The sequence below is a fragment of the Camarhynchus parvulus genome, chromosome Z (assembly GCF_901933205.1).
Source record: "Camarhynchus parvulus chromosome Z, STF_HiC, whole genome shotgun sequence".
NCBI lineage: Eukaryota > Metazoa > Chordata > Aves > Passeriformes > Thraupidae > Camarhynchus > Camarhynchus parvulus.
This window is the reverse complement of record NC_044601.1, coordinates 16,379,986-16,397,137: the sequence shown is the minus strand read 5'-3', so window position 1 is coordinate 16,397,137 and position 17,152 is coordinate 16,379,986.

Sequence of the window (17,152 nt, the reverse complement as noted above, 5' to 3'; positions counted from 1 at the left end):
AATTGTGGGATACCTGGAGAATAGTTACATTTAGATAACCAAGGTAAATAATTTTGCAGAGTTACCTGCAAAATTATAGAATAGTTGGATTTGGAATAGACCTCTGAAGATCATCTATTCCAGCTTACTGCTTGAGCAGGGTCATTGAGAGTAATTTGCTGAGTTTGGAGTCAGTCTCCATCTTCATTACTCCACCCAACCAGCTATTTGTGTGCATTGGTAACATTCCCCCAGGGCCTTCTGCAAGTTGAACAATCCTGACTCTTCTGTCACTGCTCATATGTCAGATGCTTCAGTATCTGTCATCTTTGTGACCCTCAGCTGGTCTATTTCCATGCTGCTACATGCAGTGGCAATGCACATAACAATGAAAGCCACGATAATGTTGGCCTTCTTTTCCAAAGGGTGCGTTGCTGCTTATGGTCAACTTTGTGTCCACCAGCACCCCAGGTCCTTCTCTGCAAAGCTGCCTTCCAGACAGTTATCCCTCAGTGTGTACTGCTGCCTTGGGTTTTTCCTCCCCAGATGCAGGACTTGTAATGTTCTTCCTTGAGTTCTACATGAATTCCATGTAGCTCTTGTCAGCCGATCTGTCCAGACTGCCAAAATCCCCCTGAATTTCAATCTACCCATGTATGTTATCAGCCACATCTCCCAGTTTTGTATAATTTGCAAACTTTCTGAGGGTTCAAACAGCACTGGCCGCCCTATTGACCCTTGGTGCATTCCAATAGTGACTGGCCACCAGCTGGATTTCTTGCCACTGATCACAAGGCTTGGAGCCTGGCTGCCCAAGACAGCTTTCAGTTTACTTCACCACACCCTTATCTGGCTTATTGCTTGTCATTTTGTCTAGGAATATATTGTGGGAGAAAGTGGTAAAAGCCTTCCTGAAATTCAGATTCACAGTTTCCAGTTACCACCCCTTATTCACAAAACTAGTCATCTGGTCATAGAAAGCTACATAGAAGGTTGATTCCCACTGCATAAGTCCATGCCAACTATTCCCAATCACTTTGTTGTTCTTTGTTTGTTTAGAAATGGTTTCCAGGATAGTCGATCCATCCCTTTCCCAGTGATTGAGGTGAGGCCAATCAGCCTGCAGTTTCGTGGCTGTAGCTTGTGGCCCTGCTGGAAAACAGGAGGGCCATTTGCTTTCTCCTAGTGCTCAGGAACCTCCCATGTTCTGCTGATGTGTCAAAGACAATCAGAAGAGGCAAGTTGCTTCAGCACTCATGTGCATCTGTCAGGTGGAATGGTCTCCTGATCTTCTTCCACTGAAGGTAGGCGCTGAGTAGTTCAGTGATGTCCACATCCTTTGTCACCATGTATCCTTCCTGCTTAAACAGTGGTCCTAAATTTTCTATGATCTTTCTTTTGCTACAGGGTACTTCACTGTCCTTCACATTCTTCATCAGATTCAACTCCAGATGGACTGTGGCTTTCCCTCTGTGCTTAGAAAGAATGTCAGTATTCCCCCAGAGCTGCTGGTCCTACCGCTTCTAAGATTCCATTTTATACTTGATTTTGATGAGGAGACCTTGCTTATTCATACAGATCATTTCAACCTTTTTCCTTTATATGCTCTGAATATCTTCCATTTCTTTACTGCTCTTTCCTGACTCTGCTTCAGACTTCTTCACTTTAGCAGCCACATTTTGTAAGGGTTTGTTCTCCAAGACCCACCTCCAAATGTTTGCTCTGGCTTGTCCTCTGTTACATACTCCAGAGTCTCTCCTTTTAATTTACAATTATCAATGAACAAGAACAATGGGGCTTTATTATAAGCGTTAACAGGTAATTTTTTCATTTTTTATCTGCTCCCTTTTATTCCTTTACCTCCCCTTTTCTCCATTTTTATTTTGAAATTTTCAGAGCAAGGATTATCCCTCTGTGATGAAAAGACATTATTTTTCAATATACAGACTGTCACAAAATTGTCATATCTACACACCAGTGTATTTTTATTTTTTAAAAAAAGTTTTATAAACAAATTACATGCTCCTTGTTGGGCATATTATACTATCCTTACCTCCTGGAAAACAAAACCATCTGGCTACGGTATTTTGAAGGAGGATGGCCAGGAATCTCTCCCTGTGAGGTCATATGAGAAAAAGAGGGTGATGACCAGAGGTGAGAGCATCTGATTGAAAAAATGTGATAGTTAAGATATTTTTCATATCTGAAGTACAAAAGGAAACAGTAAATCTATCTATATCTATATATCTATATATTCCACAGAATCACAGAATCAGCTTTGTTGGAAAAGATCTTTGAGATCATCAAGTCCAACCTCTGACCTAACACCATCTTGTCAACTAGACCATGGCACTGAGTGCCACATCCAGTGTTTCCTTAAACACCTCCAGGGACAGTGACTCCACCAGTTCCAGTGTTTTAAAAGTCATATCTCTAAGGAATATTAAGCAAACAGGTTTCTTTTAAGAACAAAATCTGTTGCAGATATTATTACCAAAGAAATCAGTAAAATAAAGCTCCTTATTACCAATGTGGCATTAAGAAGCAGGCATTCTTTGTTACAGCACTGGATGCACATGGGATATCTCCACCAGTTGAGATGAGTACAGAAAAGCTCTTGCTTTTATACTGAATTTTACAGTACATAATATTAATTGATTTTCCTGGAATAAACATACATGTGATAATTATTTCCCTGAAATTATTATTATTAAATGTTCCCTCCCCTTTGCACATGTGTTTTTATGTCCTGGGGTTTCCTCTGGTGGTCATAAGCCCTGAAGTTACAGCTGACTGCTGTATAAACTGGTGTTACTACCCAAACATGGAAGTAACTTCATTATTTTGCAGCGCTTCTTGGTTATCATTTAACATGATCCTGAAGAATAAGCATTGGCTTATTGGTTCCGTTGGCTACTGGTTTTGCAGCATAAGCTTTGTATTTTCCCACCAGCTGAGCAAATAATTCTTCATCTGAAACAGTATGTACATGGAATTTCATATGCTGAGCAGAATATATATCAAAATATAATTGTTGTTTTTAGCCAAGAAACATGTGAGAAATACTGAGTACAAGCATAGAGAGGGAAGAAGAAGGTAATTTATTGTAATTAAGAAGGTAATTATCTATTTGGGTAATATTTTAAATTTACATTTTTCATTAATAGTTTTGAGAATAAAATTGGTTTTTTCCACAGGTATCTTAAAAAATTACTTACTGTTAATTGTCCAGTTGGATACCCACTATGCATGGACTTTTCACTCAGACTATAAGTTATTCATGGTTTTTTTCATGGAACTCAACTGGCCATCGACATCTCCTCATAATGGCCAGTATCTTCTATGGATATCTCAGTTTTATAAAGATAAGGAAAAATATCAAGTAAATTACAAATTTATTAGCTAGCTACATATCTCATGATTTTCAGAAGAGTAAGCATTCATTCTACAGAAGAGTTTCTCAGTTTGCATCAGTGTAAACCTTCTTGGAAATTAAAAATGCTGAGTGCAAGTTAAAGGTATACTACTACTATTAGGAACAAGTAATCAAGTTTCTTTTTCCACCTGCTAGACCCAAGCAGACACTCAGGGTTCTTTGCATCTCCCAACCCTTTTTACTGCAAAACCATTGCATTCTTGTTAACCCAAGCAAGGATAGCCAAGAGCTATTCCCAAGTTTTAGTGGATTCAATGAAGGGCAGGTTGTTTCGGGGCTTAGGAACCAAAGACATACATCAAGGGCTTGAAGTGGGGGAAAGAATTTGGTCAGGGAGCAAGACAACAGAAATTGTGGTCAGAGAGCCCCCTTGGGGATCAAAAACATGAGTGTTTTTGTAAGCCAAGAGTAAAAGCCAAAAAGGGTGAAATCCAGGGAACAGAATCTAGCACAGAAGTGAGCTAAATAGTGATGTTTCATGACTGAATGGGACACTGTATCTAAAGGTAATGTTTGTTGCTTCCAAGAACAAGTATTTGATACTCCAAGAATACATAAAGGCACAATGGCTTTAAATAATACATTTAAATTGATCTATGGACACTGACACTGAGATTAGTCCCTAAGAAACTCCTAGGCCCCAACACCAGCACCACGGTACCAAAATGGTGGCTAATGACTGAGCTGATTCCTGAGCTCAGTCAAAGCAGATCCAGGAGCAGCTGAAAACCTCATAGTCCTTTCTCACTACTACAGCCATGACGGCCTGGAAGCAAAACTGCCTTGGCCAGACAGGTGAGCAAAATTGTAAAGATGTTTTGGTCATTACTTATCAAAGCTTAGAGGGTGGAGGGAGTAAGTGCTTTAAAGACAAATATCTTAGAAATCAGGATCAGCCCTGCCTTGAAGCTGAGTGCCCAGCAATTTCTCAAGTCGACATTAACACACTGACGACAAGATAACTTGTGATTGAATACAGTCCAAGATATCTCACAGGGTTTCCTACTCATGTCTCAAGGGCTGGAATTACAGCATACACCATTAGCTTCATCAGAGGCATCCCTAAGGAATGCCTCTTTCCCAAATGACTGCGAAGATATGATTTGTATTTGAATCTTTCCCAACCACTACAGAATTGTCAAGCATCCAGGAATCACTCTGCACTCATTTATGGAGAGCTGGGATCTGCTTTCTGATATCTGTGAGTATTTGCATGCAGTTTCCCACAATATAAGTGGAGGTACAGATTGAAGATGGACAGAAAAGTTATGTGTAAGGAGCCAGAGTGCACTGAGACATCTGTTCTAGCCATGTACTTGTTTCTCATCACAGAGAGTCACAGTTTCATAGCACTGTTTGAAAGGGACATCTTTACTTCTTCAATTTCTGCCTGGCTGCTGCTGAAATAACTTGAGGATAGTGTAACCTAAAGACAAAAATACACAGTTAAAATTGTCAAGAGGAAAGTTTGTCTGGCATTTTAAAAACATTGTTTTAAAAAGCTATTTTAAACGCTATTCCTGACGTGGTCTATAAACAGTTGTTTCTAAATAGTTGTTAACACAATATTTCAATCAGATATGAATGATTTCAGAGTTGCTCATTTAGCTGTTATTGCTGCTCCTCCATCTTACCACAATGTTCTCTGATATTCCAATTCCTTTACTTTGTGAAACTAAGCTCAATAATAGAGGTCACAGGAACATGATAAAAGCCACTGTGCAAATATATTTCACAACCACACTGAGCAAGTTTTCCCAACTCTTTTTTGGGAACATCTCTTATTTACCATGTCTATTACAGGTATACAGGTATATATATCCCGCAAAAACTGTACTTGCATTTCTTTAAAAGTGTTGCAAGTAACAAGCCCCTGTACCTGAGAAGCTCCACTGTTCCAAATTGTGTTATGTGTTTATAGCATAGTCCAGACCTGCTATTTCAAGCAGAGAAACGTTTTTTTCCAGAATAAAAGAACTGTTTTGCTCAGGACTTGCAGTAACAGAGCCATTCTCTCAGTTGTGTGCTGAACTGGGCTGATAGGTCACGACTTCAGTGGCTACTCCTGCATGTCTGGGAAGTGCACAGGGTGTGGTGAGCCGAGACTAGCTGAAAACAGTGCAGTCCTTCATGCAGAGTGTTTGCAATTGGTGCCTTGGATGTTCCTTACCCAGCTCACAGGGATCATCTATGCTGACCTTTGCCCATCTTCCACAGCAGTTACAGACTCTTGCACAGGGGTTTGCATCTAGTTAGAAGCAATCAGGGTGACCTGAGAGGTCTGATCTGCCAAGTTTCCTCTGTTGTCGGTCATTTGTATTTTTGCTGTGGTTATTTAATTACCACTTTCACAGTGAAGCAGCTGTTAAGTGGCTCAGAAGACTAATATACATTGAGTCTAGACAGGCACAGTTTGAAACCTGAGTTTTCACCTTCTCTCTAGATAACCAATATAAATGATGCTATCTGAATTTCTGTTTCTAAAAATATTCAGTATTTCCGTAGCATTTTCCTGTTCTTTGTAAAGGAAAGATCATCCTTTGTTGTGCTGTTACATTGTCCTTGACAGGACTTAAACCTTAAAAATGTGAGGAAAACTGCTGAGGAAATTATCAAGTTTCATTTACTATTCAAGCCCATTACAAAAGCACCACAGTTCAATGTTCTTCTAAATTTCTTTGCAAAGAATATTCTTATAATCAGGTGCACAACAGGTGAGAGAGAAGGCTGAATTTTGATTTTTTACAATGGAGTCAGCTCTGAAAAAAGAACTCTATTCTTTAAAGAGTGAATTAACAAATTCTATGTACATTTTCCTTTCTCTAAGCAGAACCCATTTTAGTTTGTTGCAAATACTAAGTTGTTAGATGTTGTGTGAACTGGTTTCTCACTGGGGACTGCTCAGCAGTAGAAGAGACAGAGGCTTACTAGAGCTCTTAGCATCATGGTCTTTTCAGGTAGTGACTTCTGTTTTACTCAGCAGTTCTCTTCAGTTTGGTTTTCATGTTGGCCCAGAGAGTGACTGTTATATAAAGATGTACAGATCGGAATTAACGTGATTTGGTGTGGATAAATGGTAGAATGCTCTCCAAAAGGATGGCCCTGAAATGGAATATTGACCCACCTACTTATGGAATCAGCTGGTCTTAGCAACCACCAGTGTCTGTCTTCAGCCTTGCATATATTTGTAAGAGCAGAGCCTTGCCAGGAACAGAAGTATAAGCAGTTGGTTGTTTTTGTGTTAAGGCTAGTGATATCAATCTGGACATCAAGGATGAAACAGTGGGAACAGCTGCAGTATCCATCAAAATTTCACCCTAGATTTCCTCCCAACTTTGCCTTATACCAGGACAACCTTTTTCAGGAGCGTGATCTGTTTCAGATACTGACAAAAGTGAACAAACAAATGATTGGGTAATTTGCCCCAGTTTCATTTAAGTTTGAGACCTCAGCCCAGAGAGTGAAAGCGAAAGCCAAAGGGTTTTTGATCTGTCTTGTTTGTCTGCAAGCCTTCTACTTGTCTGTTGTGCCAAAAATCCCTGTGGTACAAAAAACCTGCTCTTGGATCAGTCTTATCTTGAGTGCACTTGAAGATGTCATGAAAACATTGGCACTGTGTCTGGGAGACACAGCTGCTGTGCCCTTTTGCCTCAGGACAAAAAGTTCAGTCCTTTACCAGTGAGTCATAACTGGGTGGATCAGCTGTAATACAGGGAACAGGTTAATTCTGCATGCTCGTCATCATGAGCCATTGTTGCATTGCATCACGTATTCCAAACCCATGGTGTCACTGCAAGGTGTGACAGTTGATTTTGATAAGTAGGAAGCAAGAGTCTACAAATTACTGCATCCTCCATGGACTCCAAGGGACTATTACAAGAATATATATTCTCATCCATTTCTTGTTCTGGTTTTTATTACAGTTTAAGGTTCTTTTCAGGCATGTAATTTTTGTAAGTTTGAATATGGAAAGGCTATATTCTGTTTCTGTGTATCATAACTGTAAGGTCCTGGTCAACTGTGAAAACCAGTAGGTGTTTTGTTTTCAGCTGACTTTATCACAGTTGAATCAGAAATATTTTATGCACCCCCTCCTATAGTAACCTGTCCTTTGCCCTTTCATTCCTTTTCCCTCTCAAGCAAGTAGAAATAATACTCAGGCAGCAAATGTTTTGTGTGTGAGAGCGAGTACAAACATTAGATATGGTTAAATGGGCACTATTTCTCTGCAGGCTAAAGCCATTTCCTTGCTTGCATATGTGTTTGTGTGCTCAATATGCATTTGCTTTTCATTGGGCTGTGACATTCTGTTTCTCAATGCCATGAGAGAGCAGGCAGCTCAGCTAAGAGGCTTGTATCACATGAACAGGTGTGGCTTTGAAAGAAACTCCAGACTATTTCTAGCAGGAACTTATTCACCACTGAGTCTTTTCACAGTAAGCTACTTGTGAGAGTGGGACTGATAAACAAACTCTTATTGGGCAATACAGCTATGCTTGGCATGAAGTAATCAGCTTTTCTAAAGGCTAGGAAAAACTCCTCTGGCAGATCCAGACATTTACACGGCAAATTACTCTTTGGTTAGAGGGCTGTGTGCCCAAAGAAATTGGGATTTATTGACTGCCATCCTTCTCTTCATCCCTAAGAAATAAGGAGCTGGTGTCAGACCTTTCATGGGGAGCAGGCATATCACACGGGGTCTGAATGCAACCTCTTTGAGAAACTTTATGGAAACTTAAAGGGGTAAGAGCACAGACCACTGGAGTCCTATGGCAGAGTCTGGCACAGTGGTACAAGTCTACACTTAGGTACTTAAAGGTTGTAGCTGCATTAGAGTCAAGGCTCCAGCAAAAGTACTCCCAAATACTCTTCTGTACCTTTGCCTACATGTATTCTACCTTGTATGGAGACAGTTAAATATCAAGGAAATGTGACAATGATGTGACAGACAAAGCCAATTAATTAAGGAATGTTAAATTATGATTGTGACTACTTCCATAGTATTTGTCTTATTCTGAGAAATGCAAAAATAAATTACTTCACTATGTAAATACCCTCTTATTTAAAGGACAGATATCAGCACTTGGGTTAAGGGGTGGATAGGTTGGTAATATATGTTCATACATAGTATTATGCATTAAATATGTAGCCCATGACAAAGTATTGCTAAAGTAAAAGAGTAAGCAACATGTCAGCAACTGTCCTAATTGGTGTCCCAAAGCTGACTCCACACTGATGCAATGCACTGACAGTTCACACAATCACAGAATGCGTCAGGTTGGAAGGCACCACAGTGGGTCATTTGTTCCAAGCTCCCTGCTCAAGCAGGGTCATACAAAGCACATGGCATATGATTATATCCAGATGGTTCTTGAAAATGCCCAGTGGGGGAGACTCCACAATCTCTCTGGGCAACATGTTGCAGTGCAAGATCACCCACACAGTAAAGAAGTCCTTCCTCATATTCCTCATTTATTCCCACTGCCCCTTGTCCTATTGCTTGGCACCACTAAAAAGGACCTGGATCCAGCTTCTTCATACCTTCCCTTCAAATACTTGATGGGGCCCCCTCTCAGTCACTTCTTTTGAAGCTGAACACGGCCAACTCTCTTAGCCTTTCCTCATAATGAGATGCTCCAGTCCCTTAATCACCTTCATATCCTATGCTGGACCCACTCCAAGAGCTCCATGCCTCTCTTTTACTGAGGAGCCCAAAGCTGGACACAGCATTCCAGGTGAGGCCTCACCAGGGCTGAGGAGACATAAAGAATACTAAATATTTGTTACAACAGTCTTGAGTAGCTTTCTGATTCTGAAGATTACTGAAGTGTTTTGTGAAATGTTTTCATTGAAAGACAATCTTTCCTTCTTTGTTATAATTTCTAAGAGAGTTGGTAACATTAGAGTGGTTCCTATCTGCCAGCTCCAATGAATTGAGGCTTGTTTTTCAAGACGCTAAAGAAGAATAAATAAATTATGAAGAATAATTTTGTTCTAGTATATTTCTTTATTTAGTATCTTTAATTTCTTTATTTAGTATCTTTATTTAGTTTCTTTATTTAGTATCTAAATACTACTGTTATTTTCTGATATTCATATCTCAAACACTTTCCCCCTTTAGTCTCAAAGCTTGCTGCACTTCTCTTATTTTTCTAATCCACCCATTTTTTTCTGAATGGGAATCTGTTCTAACATCCATTTTCCCAGTGTAAAGCACCAGATCAGTCTATTGTACAGGGATTCAGAGACACGTTGTATCCTCTTCAGAACCACAAAGGAAACAACATGTTAAAAACCCTTTCCACCCAAGTACTGGGCTCATATTTGGTGGCAAAAGGCTCCCTAAGAACATCTCCAAAGCAGAAAGGTAATATGAGAGGTGACATTGATACTGCAAATGCCACACATTTTTTGCTGTACCATATATAGATTACTGTCTGTGGATTCAATTTTGGCTTCAATACACTTAATATCTGGATGCCCCTGAGCAAAGTAAATGCTCCCTGAATACTTTCTGCATTTTTGTGTGCTATGCACTCCTTCTAATTGAATCTGTGAATCTGTAATTCTCTTTTTTATGAAATTCATCCTTTCACACATGAGTGAAAGAGGAGAGTGCCCATCTGACTTCAAAGGGCCTTCCTCTGCCCTGCACCCTGGCTGTGCTGCCCCACATCTGTAGCGATCACTCTGCTCTGAATTTGCCCCTCTTTCTCTCCCTTCAGAAGATCACTCCCATTATACAGCTGAAGAAGATCTGTTCCTGGAGAAATAGGCTGAAATGGGCTTGAAATAAGAGGGAAGGTAAGGCATATTTTAAAATATGAGAATGAGTACTCTGAAAGTCTGTAAGAGACTTGGCATAATTTATTTGCTATGTTTGATGCCTGGAACAGTGATAAAGGAATGAAGAGCCAGATGTTCAAAGAGCTATCTTGATCTTCATAGGCTGGAGAACCTCAAGACCTATGTCTTCTCAGCAACCCTGCTGCCCGAGCACTGCCCTTGTTCCAATGCTCACTTTTAGAACCTTTTATGTGCATTTACTGACACAGCACATAGATTCTTGTGCTCTCACTACTCACTATAACTTGATGCTAAAATTTCCAGCCATCCACTTGCTTTGTGCTCTCTGTGTGTTCAATAGTCAGGAGCCTACACTGCCCAAACTTTGTTTTATGAGTAATTTTTCATTTCAGTCCAACTTCATCTCTCTTACTACCTATTTGAGATGTCTTTTTGGACCCTTGACTTCTAAAGAGAGCTATTAAGGCACTCAAGCCTTAGTGATACAAATGACAGTAAAATTAAGTACATGGTAAGTCATACTTAAAATACAGGTTTGAGATTGTCTACCATATATGTAGGCCAGGCAAAAAGAAGATCATGGTACCTGTAAGCTCTCCAGATACTTAGTCCTGGAGGACTAACTGAAGTCCAGAAAGCCTTCTAGCATGTTTCTACAGGTTACACATCTGCTTAGACCCTTCTCAGCACATGCAGCTTGTTCCAGCTTCTTCACCATCCCAAGCTTTGTTTCCCACAAAGTAGGTTTCTGAGGGGTCTCTGGCTCAGGGAACACTCTGTCTTCTGAGATGCCTGCATGGAAAAAAAATCTCTCCTGGACAGATACAGCAGTTTTCCTTTTATTATCACTTTTGCTTTAAATCTGCTGTAGAGGAGAAAAGATCTCACATATCTGAGAAGAGGGACCCCATAACAAAAAAGAGGATGAAATGGTATTGTGGTAAAGTAAAACAAAAAGCTGAGGTTATTATTTTTAAAAACCCCAAACCAACCAAATGAAAAAAAAAAGAAATAATTCAGCCTGGGTCAGCAACAGAAAAAGGGGATCAAGTCAGAGACGTGCAGACCTTCATAAACCTTGACAGTCACCAGAATATGTTCTAAGAATGCAATACAGAAAAATAGGTGGCAAGAGTGTTTGGAAACATACCTATGCGCTGTGTGGTTTTGTGGCACTCTGTCAAAGCCCTTGTGTGTGTTTAGCTTGCAATAAGCACTGTGTGTGCAGCTTACCGAAGAGAGACACCCTGATCATGTTTTGCAAGTTGGATTTCTCACTGAAATGAATTAGTGGCCAGCTGGCACAGCAATGCACAGGAATGTTTGGTCCACAGAATAGAATATTTTTGCTGACATGTAATAAAGGGAAACACCAGTAGAAGTCATTACTAGCTAAGAACTTTACTGAGAGTATCCGCAGCAACACTTGTGTATCTCTAATGGCTGTGATTACAATGCACACAGTGCCAACCACACCATCAGCAATACACAGGACAGAAAATAAACCTCTTCCTTCTTTCCCAAGGTTCAACATGTTTTTCCAACTTTTTCTTCCAATATATATCCACTTACATGACTTCTTAATCTTTTTATTCTGTATTTTTAGGTATATGAGATCTAGAAAAACCTCCTTTTGGCACAACAGACAGGACTAAAATGCTGTACTTGCAGCCAGTACAGAGATGAGTAGAGCTTTATTTCTATTCATGTTGTCAGGGCGGTGGTTTTACATCACCAAGATCACACTGGCTGTCATCTTACAGAGGCTTTTCCCTATTACAAATATTAACCATGAACCCTACAATTATGTGGTCTCTGTGTCTTTAGAGTCATACATTTAAAGATTTTAGAAACTTATCAAAATTTTCCCCCATCTCCCCCTTCCACTGTGTGCTAAGCACCCCCCCACCCCATGCCAACAGATGGTCAGTGATATTCTGGTGCTAACTTTCCATTGCCTTCCCCTTCTATATACACAGTAGATTTCTGACAAAACTTCTTAAAAGTAAGACAATCACATTTATGCAACATGTTTTGAAATCTTAACTCTCAGGAAAAAAGCTAGTTTGACTCACTTCAGATCACATGGATTCAAATGGTGTGAAATTTGGTAATGATTAAACAAAACCTGACCACATTGATCTGAAGTTTATGGCCACTGAGACCATGGATTTTGATTCCAATCAGATTAAATTATTTGGATCTGGATTTTAGGGGAGAGGGAGCTGGGAAAATGCTATTTATAAGCAATTTAACTCAGTGCTTGGGAAAAAGTAAATAACATCTGTTTGCTGAGGGACATGAGCAAAACTTTGACACAAGACGCTGTGACTAATTTCTCTAATTTAATTTCTCTCAATTATTTTATATTTATTTTGCTTTATTTGGTTTTGATCGTAGGCAGAGGCCCAGCATTCACAAAGCTCCTTAGTTGACAGGCATTTTAGAAATTAAAACCTTTCTGTATGAATGCAAAAAGCAATCCCAACTGAGAATAATGTATACCATTCATACCAACAGTCAAGCATTTTCAGTGCTGTAATTATTTACACAGCAGTACAGGTTTTAGAGAATTTTACTGTAAGAAGGCAGTGCATTCTAAGCTCTTTAGTTTTGCCCAGTGCCTTCTGATACTTTACTATCTCCATGGCATTTTGATGAGCCCAAGTGCCAATAGGGTCTTTCTATCAAGTTCATGTTGTATAAGAGTATATGAACATGCAGAGACTTGCTTTACTAATTGCACAGGTGAAGCAACCATGTCCCATTTCCTGTTACCAAGTGCCTTGCTATCTATAGAGTTCAGCAGTTTATAAATATTGCTACAGCTTCTTATCAGAACTACATCAGCCACAGTATTTCATAACCATTCCATATGAAAGTGTTCCCAGGTACCAGGGTGTGTTCAAGAAGGCCTGGGAAGAATACTGCCTGAGCCCATGTTAAGCAACAGTAAATGATTAGCCTTCTCTTCCTGCACTTGTAAATCAACCCCCGCTCTCGTGTGCATTTTCTGTATGATGAGAGATGATCCTGAACACCCATGAGCAGATATTGCTGCAGTACTGGCCTGTAAATCCTGACAGAAGTGTCTCAGAATTGTTTTCATGTGCCTGGCCTCTTTTGTTCTGAAGTGAATGCTATATTGGGTAAGGAAATAGTGAAAAGCATACTTGTAACCTTTTCCCTCTTCTGCTCTCCTTTTCCTAAATATTAACATTGACTGTTGCCTTTTTCATCCCTTTTCAGCTTGCAAGATGTTTAGGAACAATAACTTATTCTCACAACTGTTCAGGGAAGCAACTAGACACAGTTATCACATTTTGCTGAAAGGATAATTGAAATGCAAAGTTCAGTGGACTTCTTAAGGTGATAAAATTAAGGTTTTATTTTTGTTCAATTTTTTTAACAATTCAGAGAAAGGAATCTCAAAAGCATTAATCTACTTCACCCAGCTGTAAATGAGATTCATTGACTCCAGACCAAACTACTTTTCTTCATGTCAGCCAGGGAGATCAGCAGTTGGTTAAATTTCACTTAGCAGGCCAGCTATCCCCCTCCAGAACCAATACCATCATCCTTCTCTATGACAGCTGGACTCAACAGCAGCACTCTGCACAAGCTTTACTGCAAATCACTTTAAAAGCAAGTTTGTAGTGTATGTGCAAAGTCTTCCATCAGTAATCTTTCACCCAGTGTAAACCTGTCTTCTGTGATTCCCTTTGCCCTAGTGATGGACTTCTAAAGCTACCTGGTAATAAGTAGTAGGAGCACTTGCACTGTGATTCAGTTTGTAGTTAAAGACAGTCATTTCACTCTTCTCGCAGATGTTTTACTCCCTTTGAAGCAACACAACCTAGCCACACAACATAGGAACAAGCCCCCAAATCCCCGAGCTTCTGCATTCCTGTTTTCATCTTCCCGTCTTATCAGCAATAGAATAGGGTAGAACTGCAATGTCTTGCCTTAGTTTCATGGCTAAACAACACTAACATGCCAAGCCATCATCAAAAATACCAGCATGCAATGGTCATCACTCCATGCGCTAACAAAAGTATCAAACTGCATTTACCAAATATATTCCTTGAAGTGCTGCTTTAAAAGACACAGTAGATGAAATACTTTTTGAGCTTGTCATGAGAATTTCCAGGAAGACAAAAATAAAATAATTCCCCAGAACTTAGCAACTAGTTTCTGCTAGAAAATGGTCATGATTTTGCTCAAAAATTGACACAGTTTCCTTTAATCCTGGTAGGATTAATTTAGCAATGTTACAAGAGCAAAGTCAGAATCAAGAACAGTGGTTTTAAATTTTCATATTATAATTATGCTTCATAAAATTAATGCTTCATAAAATTCTAGGTTACAACTGTGTACTATACAAATTAACAAATAAACTGTACAAATCTAAGAAGTTGCCTTTGAGAAAAAGTAAATTTCCTTCTTTTAGTTTAGTAGAAGGATTCAATCCATAGATCTTTTTCACTTATATATATATTTCTGTTAATAAAATACACTTAAAGTGACATTTGTTCTTGTCTATTGACAAGTCACGATATTTTGGTTTTGATAGTTCAGAGGCAACATTCCCTCATTTGGTAAAAAATTTAGTAGGACTGAATGCCTTGCCAATAAACAGAGCCCCAGGAAGTTTTGCCCCAACCTTCATTTCTACTTGGCAAAAAATATACTCCGAGTGTGGCAATAAAGGAGCAGAAGCTAGTATAATGCACATAGGTGGCATCCCTGGCACTTAAGAGCCCAAGAAATACAGTATATTACAAGGGAAAACCAAGAGTGTGGCCAGGTCCAGTTCTTCATGCTCTGGCCAAAATTAAGGAAGCATTGCTGCTTCTTACTTTCACATGTGGTTTGTGTGTTGCTTGCAATTTACCCAGTCAAGTAAATTTTGCCCTTAATTTGGCAGTTTCAATAATGCCTGGAGCTATTATAAGTGTGATATGTACTTTCACATGAATTTTGCTCTTTATGGACTGATGGGACCAATACACTAAAACTACATACCTTGTTTCTTCAGGTATACAGATTTACTTTCAAGAGACTACAGTTTCTTCCATCCTATCTCCTACTAAAGCTCCCTTTGTTCTCTCATCTAGGCCACATAAACTGCTTGCAGCCACTGTTATCAACTGGTTTTGCAGAACTTTCTGAATCTTTCCTTTCTCAATTACTAGCAGCAGAGTTGGAAGTTCCCGTGGAAGCAATGGCATAAATAATGCAAAACATATTGAAGAACTGCCTGAGCCCAAGCTGTAAGTGAAGTTTCATGCTTGTATCCTGATTGTTCAAGGGTCTTTGCTTGAAGTGAGCACGTAAAGTGTTAGAAAAGAAGTAAATGACAGCAGACTGACTTTGGGGATAAGAATTATAAACAGGCCTATGCATTTTTGTCTAGTGTCATGGAACCACTTAAGGACAGTGGTTATAATCTTTTTTTTATTTCTATTATCCTGCATGTCATAGAATCATAGAATGACTTGGGTTGGAAGGGACCTAAAAGTTCCTGGGACTCCCTGTAATTCTAAGAACAAGCATATTTTCATAATTTCTATAGCAACATCCATTATGAGATGCAGCTATTCAGCTCATTCATTATTACTGTTAATTTTACACAAAAAGCTGTTTTTGGAGCTAACAGTTAAGTAAAAGTAGCCCATATTTCTCTGCTCCTTATGTGATAAATACTATTAAGACTGGACAATGCAGCCTCCTCCCTCCAGCCATTACATTATCCTATCATAACATTAAAAATAAAAAGAAATTTATCCAGTTATGTTTTTCCATATAAATAATCTCAGCAATGGTATCTTCATTTCTTGCTGCTACAAGGACTGGGGCAGGATCTGTGCCACCTCTAAGTCTTAAGCTCACTGCCAGGTCTATGTCATCTGAATAAATTTAAGCTTAGGATCCTTCAGTTCTTTCTCCTTTCCTGAATAAATTGATGTCTTCCTGTTCTGCATCAGCACTGGCTCAGTCAAAGGGGGGCTAGCCCAATGCAGGCTCTTGTCATTGTGAGTTCATGGGTGCTGGGTTTCCGCTTCATCCAACATACAAGCAAACCTGGGACACAGCACCACTGACAGAGGAGTACCTAAGGACTACAGCTGCAGAACTGGTCTTGGTCATCCATGGTTTACATCAGGTTTATGTCATGGGCTTCTGCAGGGTTCAAGAGTTATCACTGTCACAGTGGCATCAGCTGACCATGCAGTGTGGTCATGGTGTCCCTAATCCTTACCCCAGAGTTTGCCCCAAGCTCTGTAGCACTCAGACTTTTATTTACAGATCAAATCAGGATAGGGATGATTGCCATCATTCATAGCTAAAACTGCAAAATATTTTTTAATGGGTAAAATTTTGAAAAGTACATGACTTGGATTTATAAAGTGCTATTTGAAAAGGGAGGACTCCACAGTTCTTTATGAACTACAAACATAAACACCCTTAAAATCTCAGCTGCTGGCACACAGGCATCACTTACTGTTCTTAGTTACTATTTACATTGTGGGTAATGTACAGAAACTCCAGGCGTGGATAGGGATGCCACAGTGATTGATGTTGCACTGACAAAGAATGAAAAGGTAGCCCTTGCTCTAAAGATCCTAATGTTTATTATGCCATACTCTACAAAGGAAGAAGTGACAAAGATAATAAATCAAACTTGGGATGCAGCTCCTTGTTGTCTGGACATCTGGGGCACTGGTGGTGCCAGATACGTGTATCTGCTGCTGGGGCACACAAAACTGTGTTCACCTTACACTTTTCTCTGTGTGGGCCCCACTGCAAAAGCAGGTGTAAACATATGTGCAAATGTTCTTCAGGCAACAAACTGGGGATGTAGATATTAAAGAAAGCAAATTTGGGGTAAAAATATTTAATTTTCATTAAGTTTCTCTCTTGCCCAAG